Raw genomic sequence first — 15,675 nt, 5'->3', positions numbered from 1 at the left:
AATTTACTGAGCCACATGCCCTAGTTCGACCCTTGGTAAGATATGGACATGTAATTATGTTTTTATTCCAACCCATAGTCCCTAGAACATTTAATCAGTTCTTCATCCACCCTCACTGTCTCTGAGACCCTAAGGCAAAAAAGCGACTTAAAATAAATAATCTTAGGGTGTGATACAATATAACATCTGAAAATAGTAATAAAATATATTGTTAATAATAATAATACTGACCTAGCACAATTGGGTGGCTTTCTAGCATAATTTCACAGTTCAAACAGCACTTTTCGTAGCTGAGGGATTGGCAACGCTGGCAGGCATGGTCCTGTAGAGTGCCACACACGTAAATTTGCCGTTGCGTAGAAACGAATTTTCGTTTCGTCTCCCTCTCTCTTAGCATCATGTGTTCTACCCTGCTCGAAAACCTTCGCTATTGTTGCCACATTGTCATTCCATTCCTGGACACACTCGCGCAAACATCATTGAAAACAATTGAATAGCGCTCCAGCTCGCGGTTCCCACCGTTCGGTAGGGACGCTAATGTGGCAATATAGCACGGCGTAGTGCTTGCTTCTTTTATGCAGTGCATGTTCATTGGCTAGCTAGTAACTAGTGTTGCCAACTGTAATAATGAAGCACTATTTCTGTCACGGAAGGGGAAAAGGCAGGTAAAGTGGCGGTGAGTTTTGTTGGATTGGAAGCACCATATTTTTATTTTATACTAAGTATTTGACCGGTTTGACGTTGTGTGCGTGTATTGCGTGTGTGTATGTAAAAGTGTGTGTTTGCTAATGAACGTTAAATTCCATAATGCCTCCAGTTCTGTCGAAGTTGAAATCAAAAACCTTGCATAGCCAAGCTCGGGAAATTCTAAGCAACGTGCACGAGTTCATGAAGGAGGAAGCCAGTCATGGTGTTAGCATCCCAATAAAGCATTTTCGCAAGAGAGCAGCGAACAGCAGCAACAAATTGTTCATATTTCATAATTTTGGAATTATTCAAAATAAATAAATTATGTGGCTCCAACATCATTTCAACTCTGGCTCCGGCACGTGTTCTTGTAGAAATTGCATAGAGGAGGCTGTCATTTTTGCTGCTTAATGCGATACATATTGTTTTCTGTGTTAAAATTGCCATGCTTTGATGGGTGACCAAGTTCATAGCAGGGCCGGCGGAAGGGGAGGGCGAACCGTCCCATCGCCCAGAGCGGCAAAATTTGAAGAGAAGAAAAAAATAAGCCTATTGAAAACTGTGATCGAGCGAGATATTCTTTTGCGCTGAATAGTATTGAAATAGCATAAGAAGTCTCATTATTTATTTTATATTTTGATGTTTTAGTTAGGAATATATTGATTTTCAATTTTCCGTTGCTGCGTAATGACCGGGGGGGGGGGGGGGTCGAAATAGAGCGGCATCTGCCGCCACCTCCCAGGGAGGCAAAATGACTAGCGCCGGCCCTGGTTCATAACAAAAGAAAAAGCCGCGCAGCTTATCGTCTAGTGGCAGTATATGTACTTGTTATTGTTGTGGAAGCCGGCATCCTTTGTAAATGTACAACAAAGGCAACCGACTGTCGCCGATCTCAGAGAGGAAATAATAATACTGCTTCAGGAGGAGTGTTATGGTGCAATTGTAGCGGTTTAACACGTTGGCATGTTATTATCTGCCGTTGCAGTTCCATACCAGTGTATACGGGTTTTGGGAGTGAAAAGTTAGAACGCCACCAGTGCATTAATGCAATGAAAAATAATATATATATTTTTTTATTTTGTTTGAAATCACTCAAATAAGGAATCGTATGAAGAAGTCTTCTTTGCAGCATTTTTGGTAATTTTACTTATGTGTTAGTTCATATTTTGCGAATTTTTAGTCCATATGTATGTAGCTACATACAAAGCCACTTGTTAGTACATATTAATCCTAGTCCTGGTATAATGCATGACGTTTAAAACTCAACGTTAGATAGACCTGAATTCTCTAATTTTATTGTTGTACGTAACAGCTGTGCATCGGCACACTGCAGCGATTTTTCTATCTGCTCCATTAGCAACACTGCTTCTTTAGTTGTTTCGCGCATCGCACGGCAGAATTATCTGCGCTGGACTCTACGCCAAACCTAGCCGGCGTCCGGCAAGCAAAGACATTAGAGAAATGCTACAAGGAGAGCTGTTAGTGGAGCGTTGTAGACGGATCGCGAAAAATAGCTTTTATAATGCCATTATGCTCAAACATGTATATAATTAGTCACGTTTTACTTTATATTTACAGCATTTACGCATTTTTAAAATTTTAAATCAGGGAACGCCGGGCGTATGGGCGTATTAGGACGCTACGCTACTGGTGTTTCTGTCAGAAACAAAAGTCGTTAACATTCGAAGAGAAAATAATAAATAAGCAAAAACCAGAGGAAATGTAAGGCTTTGATGGTTTACACCTTCTTTTGCAATTCGGACCATCAAAACAAGACGTTTTCCTTTCTTGTGTTTACCGCGATTTGGGGAGTTAAAACTAACAGCCGTCCGACGGTTGCCACTTGCTGCAAACACGTGTTGGGAAGAGTGAAGGAGGCGGGGAATGTTCAGGCAAAAGTTCGTGAATAGGCTTCTGTCGGGGTCAAGTGGTTTGTTGTTTGTGTGCGCGCTTTCTCATTTTGGGTATTTCTTGAAGGAATTTATTATTATAATTATTCTACAACAGCAAAATGGCAAGGGGTGGTATTATTAAGCATAAAAGTGTCCAGAGTCTTACAGGTAAAGAGAGACAAGTTGTAATAAATATTATTGTACAGGGTGCGGCACTTAAAACCAGCCCGTCCCTTCATAAGATATCATTAGATGAACAATTTGAATGATTAAGTGAAATTAAAACAAAATCAAACAAAAGCAATACACCAAATGAAATTTAATGTTGTGTGTTAAGATTTCTCACCTTCACAATAGATGCTGAAAGCAGGCGCGCATATTCTAGGCTACCTAGGCTATCGCCGAAGCCCATATTAAAATACAGGAAATAATCGAGTAGCAAATTTAACCGATGCTTCACTCTCAAGTTACGACCAAGGGGGAAAGCGCTAGTGTAAGGTCGTCTTTATTTATCGCCAGGCTTCTTCGTCTGAGGATAAAGTCTTTGAACCAGCAGGCGGTCCTTTCAACCTATGACGTATTTGTGCTGGCAGGGACGACCTTGGTGGTCCCTGGTGCTGGCTTCCAACCCCAAGCGCTGGAGAGTGAAGACTTCGCTGCATCCTGGCGATATTGTAGTGTTGCCAACAATGGAAATACGAAATTCGCTAGATCGCTGGAAAATAAATTATAGGCGGGGGTGTCAATGCAAATTATTCAAGCTAGGGGATGCCTCATGAAAATTACATCACCTCCCCCCCCCTCCATCCCTTCGAGCATTGCACGTCTCTCTTCCAGTTCCATGAATTTCGTCATATACAAGCATTATAAATCCGCCAAATTTAGTGATTTTCCCCTGAAGGTGGCACTCTGCTTCTCCATGAAATTCGACTGTGGTCGCAGCCGGTCGCAGCTATATGGGACATTCTGATGACGTCAGCCATGTTGCCATCCTGTTTACTTCTGTTTCAAGCAACCACCTCCCACCTCCCCCCGCTGTCAAAATGTCAAAACCTTCGCCCTCGCGGCGGTGGGGGTTTCGGCCCGAGTCATCCCAATGAAATACGTTTGGCAACATAAACAATCCATGTTGTCATAGCAACCATTCACGCACGTGTTTTCAACCACGCGGGTCGGTGGTAGTTTCCGCAAAAGGAAGGGATATATGGTCAAACTTGTTGTGTCCGAGATCCGAGTTCTTTGTGTCGCCCGCGTATCGTGTTCATGGATGGGAATCCTTTTTTTAAAAAAAAATCAGTGATCGAGGCCCTTTTGTTGTGCTGTGTTTTTGACATGTGTTGTGTTGTTCTGTGTTTTTGTTCCGTGGGCGTGTGAAAATGGATTTAATCACAGAACTTGTCTCAAAGACGCCATTCTCACGGCTTCCTTACGAGGATAGGATGCAAATAATAGACAGGTAGGCCTCTTCCACCTCTTCCGGACCTTACAGTCGTGCAGAAAGACAAAAATAAGGTATATATTAGGCGTTTTCACGAGACCAGCTGCCAAAAATATCTTTGGTTGACTGGGTCGAGTGCACTTAATAAGTTGTATTGCTGGGCATGTTTGCTTTTTTCTACCGACAAAAGTCCTTAGAATACAACAGGATTTAGTAATTTAAACTATTTGGTAACTGCTTGCGATAAACACCAAAAATCACTTAGTCATATACATGCGTTCAGTAACTTACAGACATTCGGTTCTCAAAGAATTGATCATTCCTTGAATTTGCAAAAGAAGATTGCTGACAGTTTGCATAATGAAAAAGTGAAGGAAAACAGAATTATTATAAGAAGATTAATTGATGCAATAGCATTTCTGGGGAAGCAAGAATGTGCATTTAGGGGCCACAATGAGCAACACAGGGACAAGCGCGGCTTAGCAATTTAGCTATAATGTCTATTGAGATAGGGGTTCTAATCAACATCAGAAATTCATGTGAGGACACATTCTTCGATAAAGTGACAAAAAAAATTCACGGAAAAGGAGAGAAGAATGGAGTTTATCTTCAAGTAAGGTAAGAAGTTAATTATTATTTCATACTCGCATGTAGGTCTTACATATTGCATGTTATAGACCGCTCCTCTTTATAAATAAGCATGAAATAGTTTATGTCCATTGCCTACTATTGTTGTTTTTAATGGCAAAATATCGATGTAAACAAAAAAAATCCAAAATGAATGAGGAAGAGCCCCCCCCCCCTCTTTTTTGCCGGATACATTTTCATTTAAAATTGAAACACTACTATATTTGGAGATAGCCCTGATCTTGGTCTCAGCATACGCCACTGGCTGAAAGTGTCCTCAACCCACTTCAACACACGTCTGAGCACGTTTCAGGAGATTCATGTAGTACACCTTTGTTAATTCTTGAGTGGTGATGCTGTTCATGATATTCTGGATGGAGGTCTTGAGTTCTTCAATTGTGTGTGGATTTGTTTCGAATACTTTCCCCTTTAACATTCCCCACAAGTAAAAGTCACAAGTTTACAAGTCGGATGACCGAGGAGGCCACAGGCCTTTGCTAATTGTCCTCTCTGGAGTAAACATTTCATGCACACGGGATAGTGAACCATTTGATGTGTGGCTTGTTGATCCGTCCTGCTGAAAGTAACAGAACTGACGCTCCTCTTCTGTCAATTGTTCATAAAACTCTTCCAGAATTCCCAAATACACGTTACTGTCTACTGTGGTTTCAAAAAATATGGGCCCCATAACGCGTTGTGCGGAAATGGCACACCAAACACCAATCTTTTCGTCATGCAATGGCTGCTCGTGGATTTCGTGTGGATTCTGTGACGACCAATAGCGATTGTTTTGGGAATTTACGTATCCCGACGGGTGAAACCACGCCTCGTCACTCATGATGAGCATCAATGGATCCAAAACACCACTGGCAACATTCGTCAATAGCCATGAACAAAAATCCACCCTCTTCCCCGGGTCAAGCTCCCTCAGTTGTTGCACTACACTTATCCGGTAAGGTTTTAACTTCAGCGCCCTTAACACACGTCTACAACTTCGCTCACTAGCTGGAACCTGTTGACTTAATTTCCTCGTTGATTTACGATGACTTCTCGCCATTATGTTCTGCACCTGCCTCCGTAATTCAGGTGTGCAGACAGATGGTCGTCTGTCCCTGGGAGCATTTGCAACAGATCCTGTACGCCTCCATTTCCCAATCAAATCCTGTATTGTGAGTTTTGCTGGGACAGGACGTCCTGGAAATTTCTCCTGAAACAACTTCCTTGTTTGCACAAAGGATCCGGTGCGCACAAAAGCTTCAACAATTGCAACACGCTCAGGAATCAAATACGGCATTATCACGGCTTCACCCAACAAGGCCTGATTCTCAACTGCTTTCACTCGACCACGGGTTCACAAGCCACCTGTTGGCGAGAAACAGAATTAGTAACTCATGCAACGCCATCTTCTGTTGACATGTTCATTTAGATGTTTTACATGTTCATTAGCAAAGCAATTACATCGGGATTACAGCGGGCTGGTTTTACGTGCCGCACCCTGTATACTTAAATCAGAAAAATCCTGGTAAAAGTGTTAGTTGGACTGCAAGCGAAAATGCTGAAACGACTGCAATTTCGTTCAAAACTGTTTACAAAATTAATAGCGAAGAGATTAAAGGTCCTCTTGAAACACCAAACGAGCAGAAAAACGTCAAGAAACAACAGGTACGCAAAATCCAACGACTTCGAATATAACTTTCATACGAGGCGATGTGCGGCGAAACGTCCCAGGCACATTTTATATAATACATTGGTGGATTTTTCGGGAGGAGGTTCACTTGCCCCTCCCAAAATGATAACTAAGTATTATGAAAAATATTGATAGCATTAGTGTTGCCCACGAGACGAGACTTTGGCCTGTCTCGTCTCGTGGAAATGCTGTGAAATGCTGTCTCGTCTCGAAAATATTCGTTTGTCTCGGGACACATGATCAATCTCGTCTCGTCTCGAATTTTTAAAAGCCTGTCCCGTCTCGTCCAGTGGGCAACACTAGATAGCATCATATTAAAATATAAAAAAATGATCGAGCCGTTTTCCCTAGATAGTTACAAGAATGCCAGTCTCCTTCAGGGACGGCGCCAGGGGTGGGCACGGGTGCGCAAGCGCCCACCCAAAAATTCCTGTGCCCACCCGATTGCCCACCCAATCAAATTCAATAAGTACATATACTTGGATATATATGAATAATTCGATAAATAAGTGTATTCTGGTGTTCATAACATGTATATTTTACTTGCGAATATTATCTATGCTAGGAATATTCACATATTATCAACCCATAAAAAGCCAATTTTGTCATTAGAAAGTGAAAGTAAATACTAGAGCTATTGAAACAAAAATTGTGATAAAATGAATACTTCCATGATTAAAAGCAGTTAGTAGGCTTAGGAGGCACAAAATTATGCAGGGTATGATCAAGATTAGATCAGAATTTAGGGTGAACTTGAGGACTGTAGCTCCGAGCCTCCATATACGTATATAAATCCCGCCCTGGGTATGGTTAAAAAAATCTCCAAATAAACAAATAAAATCATCATCTTAGCCTTACTTCCTCCGGCAACACAATACATTATTTTGACTTTTTAATTATTATTATTATTAGAATAATTTAATCAAGAAGACTTAGATGGCAGGCCATGTGACACAAATGGCAGAGGAAAAAAATAGTTTACAGGATTCTTGTTGGGAAACCTGATGGTAAGAGACCAGTAGGAAGGCCAAGACGAGGATGGAGGGGTAACGTTGAGATGGACATAAAAGAAATCGGCAAGGATCGAAAAGATTGGATTGAATTTGCCCCGAATAGGGACAGATGGAAGGCTTCTGTTGCTGAAGCCATAAACCTTCGGGTTTAAGTATGCTAGAGAGTATAATATAGTTTGTATTTAGCTCGGCATTAAAATTCCAGAAGTGTCCCTTTTTTATTTCATTACAATTTTTATATACAGGGTGGGAAATAACCTTTTGCTAGGGGTCTGCAGGAAAAAGTAACAACAATTAAGAAATTATGGTAATACCAAATGTTTACTACGACAATTGTGGTTACAAAAACAAAATTAAAAGTTAGTTCACGACAAAGCACCTTGTTTCAAGGTAAATGCTAAAACCAAGACCTTCTTCGGCGAAGTGGCATTGACTTCTTCAGCAGTTCTGAATGGCCGGGTGCATCACCGGACCTGAATGCAGCGAAGCACTTTGGGGCTATTCTGAAGGACGCAGTTGAGTCCTTGATGATAGTGGAACGCGGACCGGACCGCTATTCCCGGCCAACACTCCTTGCACATCTGGAACAAGTCCTCCGTGACATGGAATGGAATACGGACTGTTTGCGAATCTTCTGAGCTCCTACCCTGATCGTCTTCGTGCTGTGGGAGAAGCAAACGGCGGACATACTAACTTTTACTTTTGTTTTTGTAACCACAATTGTCGTAGTAAACATTTGGTATTACCATAATTTCTTAATTGTTGTTACTTTTTACTGTGGACCCCTAGCAAAAGGTTATTTCCCACCCTGTACTTGTTATCTTCAAATATCAATATGGTATGCGAAATATCAACTTTATATTCATTCTACTAATAAGAAGGAATCACAATAATGACTACAATACTGCAGTGAATAAATTTTAATAAACCAGTTATGTATGGGAAAAGCTACATAATTATTCAATTGCTAATGAGTGGCTTATCCTATTTAGAAATCCTCTTTCCACACATAAATTTTGCCACATGAATCAGCCGAAAATGTCAACAGAATCTGTAGATGTAGCTGAAGTAGAGAAAAAAGGTATGTCACGAAGACGATATATCCGAAAGACGATTTTATTAGTTTGTTTTTAAATCCACTTTTATACTCAGATAGGCTAATCGGGATTAAACCTACAGTTTAACGTGGAACCGGTGTGCATTGTGCTTCCACCAGAGGAGGAGGGAGTCGAACACAGGACCTCTTCATTATGATGCGACAGCGTTATGCCTTTGTGGAAAAATATACAGAAAGAACTCGCACCAAACGTGGCATTTTATCACTACGGAAGATGCGTCCATTTTAGAAGGGCGATTGCCTGAGACAAATATTTGAGACTTTCCGAAAACAACATCATTGTTCACGGAATTAGCTGCCTTGATCTACTAATGAAACGCTGTGCAATTGAAACTACCATCTCAACTTTCTAAGAGGTATGAACTAATGCAACTCCATTTTTGGAAGAGTAAGTTGTGGTTGATTTGTTATATTTAACCTTTAAACCTTTCGAAAGTAACCCCTCTCTCGCCGCGGCCTTTGCGCGCGATTTTTAAATTTTTACACTTATTTCAGAAAAACGTTATATCTCTGAGACTATTTGAGCAATCTACTTCGGATAACTTTTGTTTGAAAACAAAAACATCGGAGCACGCGACCGTGTACAATTCAGAAAGCCCAAGTGATAAAAACGGGGTTGGGAGGGGCCAAGTCCCAAAATTTCAATGAAAAAATCTGACGTTCGCCCCCTCTTCTTCCGTTATTTTGGAAAAGGGCGCAAACTTTTGCATTGTTTTCAAAGAATAGATTTTTTACAACAAAGGGAACTTAACTTCTTTCAAGTCTCTAGTCCTCATACAGGCTGAAATATGACGCAATATGTCATATTAGAGAATAAATTAGTATATCTCGGAGACTATTTGAGCAATTTACTTCGCATAACTTTTGTTTGAAAGCAAAAACATCGGAGCACGCGACCGTGTAAAAATCAGAAAGCCCAAGTGAGAAAAACTGGGTTAGCCTTTCCTTAGCCTAGGAATACTTCATGGACAATGAACAAAGAATTTGATTTCCGTGTGTGTTTTAAATCATTCCTAATAAGACGTTCATTTTAATCCAAACATTCAGTGGCGGCGATTAGGAGGACCGGGAAGTGGGGGATGCAGTTCCATCGTCAAATTTTGCCATTTTTTGCCCCCGCACTACGGCCTCTTTATGCTAAGCCTTTTCTACCAAGAAAAAGTATATTGTCTTTGCCCCTCAAATGTTGGAACCCAGTCGCCGCTACTACAAACATTGAGATAGATTTCTCAGTTGTACAAACCTTGTAAGCTAAGAAAAGTGACCCCTAAGGAGTAAAAAAAACTCTTTCAGTTAAAAACTCATACGATGAAAATACTATGCTGAGGAACATGCATTTAAATTACGAGAAACTTCACGATTATCTACCGTCGCACTTTCTATCATTGTCTAGTATGTGCCTTGTATTTGCAACACAAGCTTAAAGGGCCTCCCCGATGGCGCAGTGGTAGCGTCGTCGCCTTGTAATGAAGGGGTCCCGGGTTCGATACCCGGTGGAGGCACAAGTGGTTCGGATCCCACTTTAAACTGTAGGTCCAGTCCCAATTAGCCTTACTGTGCATAAAGTGGACTTAAAACAACAAATCAACCAACCAAATCAACCAACACAAGCTTAAACCTAATTCACATTTATTTCACTGTATTAACATGCATGAAAGAATGTGATTAGAATGTATGGCTGCGCAAGGGTAAACACTTCCTTGAAATAATTGTGTCCATCAGAGACAAAGCGAAAGGAAATGGAACAAGATGCGAGAATAGATTAGAAAAGAATACAAAGAAAAGGGAAGGGAAAAGAAGTAAGAAGAAAATCGGGAGTGTAAGATAGAGGGGGATACATACGTCTTACATACACCATATAAACTATATATGGTCTTACATTTATACTGCCCACCCTAATCTATCAATAACGAGCTTCTGCCCAACCGGTCGAAAATTTCTGGCGCCGCCCCTGGTCTCCTTCTTTCTGTAATTATTCTTCATATGAGTACAAATACAATAGAACTCCTTTAATTTCACACTTCTACTAATAATTGATTGATTGAATTTTAAGTCCACTTTTATGCACAGATAGGTTAATTTTGACTGGACCTACAATTTTATGTGAGATACGAACTACTATGTGCCCCCAGCAGGTATCGAACCCTGGATTCCTTGATTATAATGCGACGACGGAAATTCTGCTAATGCTATCCCCTGGCGGAGGTACATTCTAGGATGGATTATACATTGAAGGTTCAGTCCCGATTAGTTCATCTGACCACAAATTAGACCTAGAACGAACCCTTGTAATTGTATTGATGTGAATGACGTGACATGTTCAATGGGCGTATATGCTGGTCATAACTCCCCCTTGGATAAGTATTCCTAAAAGAAGAGGGTCAACGGCAGGAGAAGATGCCATATGAGGGACAAAACAATAAAGACACAACAAGACTTTCTGTGCGGCCTTACGAGTTGTTTGCGAGCACTTACAGGTCGGGGGGAGAGATTTGCTTTGGTGCATGCCGGTAATGAACACGGTTTTGTCTCAAACGAGACAGTGTGCCGATAAATGTGAAACAGGCCTCCCCGATGGCACAGTGGTAACGTCCTGGTTTGATACCCGGTGGAGCTATATAGTTGTTCGGATCCTGGTTTAAACTGTAGGTCCAGTCCCGATTAGCCTTTCTGTGCAAAAAGTGGACTTATAATTAAAAATCACGGCCAACGTACACAATGAAATGGACAGCAAGACGTATGACAAGTATATTCGGGAACAGTTATTTGCAAATCTCCCTCCATGGACCGTCATTACTCTGTACCACAGCCGCATGAAAGAACAGCTTTCCATCAAATCATGGCGAAAGGATTTACATTCTTGTATTGAACAGTACCCGTTCCGTTGATCACCAACTTTTGTTGCGGCGTGTACTACAGCAGACGTTCTATGCGCGCCGGAGCCTTCTTCCACTGCGCACCATGCGGCAACACTGTCGTAACAAGTGACTTTACTGCATAGACATCTATCTACTCTTCACTGTCGCTTCCGCGGCTCATGCTAAGTCGACGGGACGAGCAGAAGCCTTGCCTGCACGCATTTCTATGTGATGACGTCCAGGCACGTATCCAGGAATTCCTTTCGGGGGGGGCTCAACACCATATTTTTAAGGGGTATAGTAAGAACCTCACAATTGTATGTTCAATACCAGTGGTGGCAATTGGGTTCCAAAACGGAGGGGGGGGGGGTGCGGAGGGCGTTGCAAGGAAAGTTTACTTTCTCTTGGTAGACAAGGCTTAACATCAAGAGGCCATAATGTTGAGGCAAAAAAATGGGGAGCAACTATCCCTTAAACCGTCGCCACTGTAAGGCTGTCATTTTAATCAGAACGTGAAATCGGAACATTTTTAACCGCTCTACTCCTCTGTTTCCATGCAATAACATTGTGTGCCGGAACCATCTCAGTAGGTGTGTTTGTCCATTTCTTCCCATCAGGAATCAAAACATCTATGGTGTCTTTGAGGGTCTTTACGAAGCTGTTACACATGCACGGGATGGACAATCCACTCGACAACGCGAGATTCAAATTGTAGGCTGCGAACTGGACGCAGACGCTCTTGAATATTTCTCTCTGATAAAGCCTGAACACCACTAACGTGTCTTGTCCTCCCATGTTTGCAGCTCTTATAAAAGCAGAAACCCACCAAATTGTTCAGATTCAGGCCTTAGCACTCACAAGTGTTCAAAAATGCCTGTCACAGCTTCCGCTGTCTTGTCATATCGGCACGAAACAAAGGACGTCTTCTCGAATACAGGTGGATCACGAAACAATTAATGGACAGTGAAAACCCTTCCGTTCCCAACACATCTAATGTTTCGTCTCCCAGTATGATCAAATGCTTATTCTGACCACCAAAAATAGTATGCCTAACCCCTCTCCCTTCCGAAAATCCTGGGCACGCCTCTCTTTATCTCGGACACATTTTTTAAGATCAACTCACCAGAAGTTTTTATCATTCCGTATTGGAGATTGAAGTAAGATGTGTTCTTCCTGCAGGTTTGGATATGATCCTTTAGGGTGCTGTCGTCTGCCTGCCTTCACACCTAACCTTAACAATGGACTAATTTTCCATCCTTGTGACTTGGATTTTCAAGACGTAGGAAGGTTTCAGACCGATTGGAATGGGCTAATCAACAGCAACGTTTCATACAGTAGCGACACAAAAGGCAGCACAAACCTAATCTTCAGGCGACATGGTGAAATCTCCCTTATTAGGCCACTGTCATTGTCACCTCGAAGTAGTAGTTCTTGTTGACCACAGAAAAAAATTCTCCTCAACCCGTGGAAATGCTCCTCAGTTTTCTTGTCTCTCCTATATTTTCGTGCTTGTTCACTATACAGGCAACACCTTACGATTTGATATACACAGGACATGTACTACGTAGACATTTTAACGAAAAATCGGTTGAAGTCAAGTATGGCTAGGTGACTCTGGCTCAGTTGGTAGAGCCCTGATTTGGGTCCTGGTAGAGCCTGCAATTTCCACCTAAAATGTCTACATATGCAACATCTTCCTGCTTTCTTTTCTCGACATTCATAAAATTTTCGGCTGTCTCTTTATGGTAATTAAGTGTTTGAATGTGTTTCGAACCCAGTAGGGGGGTATTTCTTTATACCATGAAATTCTCGGACTGCATATACGAAATTTAGTTCTGGCAAAACTAAATCATCACTCAAAACTTTGATTTTCAGCTGATCCATGCAGCTTAATTCTGTTTTAATAAACCACTCCAACATCCGGTACTGCTGAAATATTCACTTTAGAGAGAGACCTTTGATCTCTTCGGCCCTCGAACGGAACTAGCACTACACTGAGGCTCCGGAAGTTCTGCTGTCGTCAATGTCTTCATTTTCGAATCACTATATCTTATAAAGCAACCAGAGGACGCTGACTGATCTGATCACCAATCGACTGTATGAATTGTCACACTTACCTCTGAAATCTCATTGATCGATTCTTTGTACAGATCAACCGAAAAATTTAATCCGCGTATTTATATCCTCATTATATTCTAGAACGTTCCGCAGATAAAACGATTCGTAAATATTGCCAGTAGTTGACTCCTTCTCTCATTCAAGAACGTACCCTCTCCCGCCTTCCAAAGATTAGTAATTACAACGAATCGCCCTACGTGTGGCGCTACCTTTGTTGTGCAGCTTCCAAATGCTGACAAGTCTCTACATAGTGCTCAAGTGCGCTGCGACAACACCGAAAGCGCAAGAAAAGTTTACGTGCAATATTATCAACAACAGGGTTATAGAACTTTCTCCGTCTTGCCTCGATAATTGTCTATCTCCTTAAATCATCGTCACATTATTCAAAAAGCCAAAAACCTAATTTTATCTAGTGTAAAATAAAAAAATTCCTGGGGGCGGTTGCTCGAGTCACCTCAACCCCACCTTGGATACGTGTTATTAACAATAACAGGGTTATAGAACATTCTCAGTCTTGTCTCGATAATTATTTCTCCCAAATTATCATCACATTATTCAAGAAGCCAAAATCCTAATTTTATCTAGTGTAAATAGAGAAAAATCCTGAAGGGGGGCTCGATCATCCTGTTCCCACCTTGGATACGTGCTATTGACAATAATAAGGTTATAGAACACTCTCCGTTTTGTCTCGATAATTATTTATCTCAGATTTATAAATTTATTATCTTCACATTATTCAAGACGCCAAAAATCTAATTTTATCTAGTGTAAATTGAAAAATTTCCTGGGGGGGCTCGAGCCACCTCATCCCCACCTTGGATACGTGCTATTAACAATAACAGGCGTATAAAACATGCTCCGTCTTGCCTCGATAATTATTTTTCTCCTTACATTATTTTCACATTATTCAAGAAGCCAAAAACCTAATTTTATCTAACGTAAACTGAAAAATTTCCTGGGGAGATGTCGAGCCCCCTGTGCCCCATCTTGGATACGTGCTATTATCAATAACAGGGTTACAGAACATTCTCCGTCTTGCCTCGATAATTATTCCTCTCCTTAAATTATTGTGACATTATTTTATTTCACACCACAAGAAACAAAAAAACTCATTTTATCTAGTGTAAACCTAAAACTTTCGGGGGGGGCTCGAGCCCCCTAAGACCCCCCTCTGGATACGTGCCTGATGACGTCAGAGGACCTCGTGTCTGTGGAGAGGACGTTTTCAAATCCGTGACGTAGGAGGTGAATTTCAGCGGTGTTTGAAGGCGTGTTTCTCAAGAACCAAAACAAATATCGCCGAGATATTTTGCACATTTCATGTTTGTGTCATTATCTGTAAAATGAATAGATTTAAACCGTTTTTCATGTCAAAGTGGAAATGTCCATTGAGGACTTTTTTTTAATTCGAGTTGTTTCTCTGTAAGGCTTCTTGAGACGACTTACGTGTGGGTGAATGGAAGAAATGATTTGGACTCGCCCATGGCGGGTGTGTTTGCTTACGTAGTATCTTCTCAACCAATGACAGGGCGCCCCGATTCTCAGGCACTGTAAGACGCATTACCAGTGGGTGCTAACTGGCCAGAATTTCTGTCCCCGCTGCGTCTGTTTGCCACGGTCGGAAGAGAACCAAGAAAATCGACTCCCGTGTTGTTTCAATAATGCTTGACGGGAGGTGTAGCTAACAAAACGGGTGTAATTTTAAATGTGTAAACTAACTATTAAGTTCACAAAGAGATTGTTTAATGTTGGATATTACCTTCATTAGAAGCAGCGAAGTTAAAGATAAAAGAGGAATGTCTGGCAATCCTAGATCCGGCAGCGCCCGCAAAGTTAGGCGCGTGCATCCCAGTTGCCCGCAATGTTAAAAGCAAACGCGTAATACTTAGCGTTATGATTTACGGATTTTTTTTTACCTTTTCCTTTCACTAAGTTGCTTGATATTCTTTTCAAAATGTGCGCAAATATCGTAACCATGATAATGAGTAATATTCTCGAATGCATTTGGATTTGCAAATTGTATTCTACGCATTTCCCACAAATGGCTTTTTATTGAAAGAAAAATAATAATAAGAATAAAAATATGACATGGCCTTTCCAGAAGAAGAGTTTGTGTCCTTAACTAAGCTGTATGCGAAATTTGTCAATTGCTACCAGTTGAAAGTTGAGCTACAGGTAATTTATTCTGAAGCCGAATATCGAGTAAAGAGTGTGTTTGAACTTCATGAGTACTTGCGT

This window comes from Lepisma saccharinum, chromosome 20 (assembly GCF_977018435.1).
Source record: "Lepisma saccharinum chromosome 20, izLepSacc3.1, whole genome shotgun sequence".
Classification (NCBI taxonomy): Eukaryota; Metazoa; Arthropoda; class Insecta; order Zygentoma; family Lepismatidae; genus Lepisma; species Lepisma saccharinum.
Note: the sequence above shows the minus strand (reverse complement) of the source record.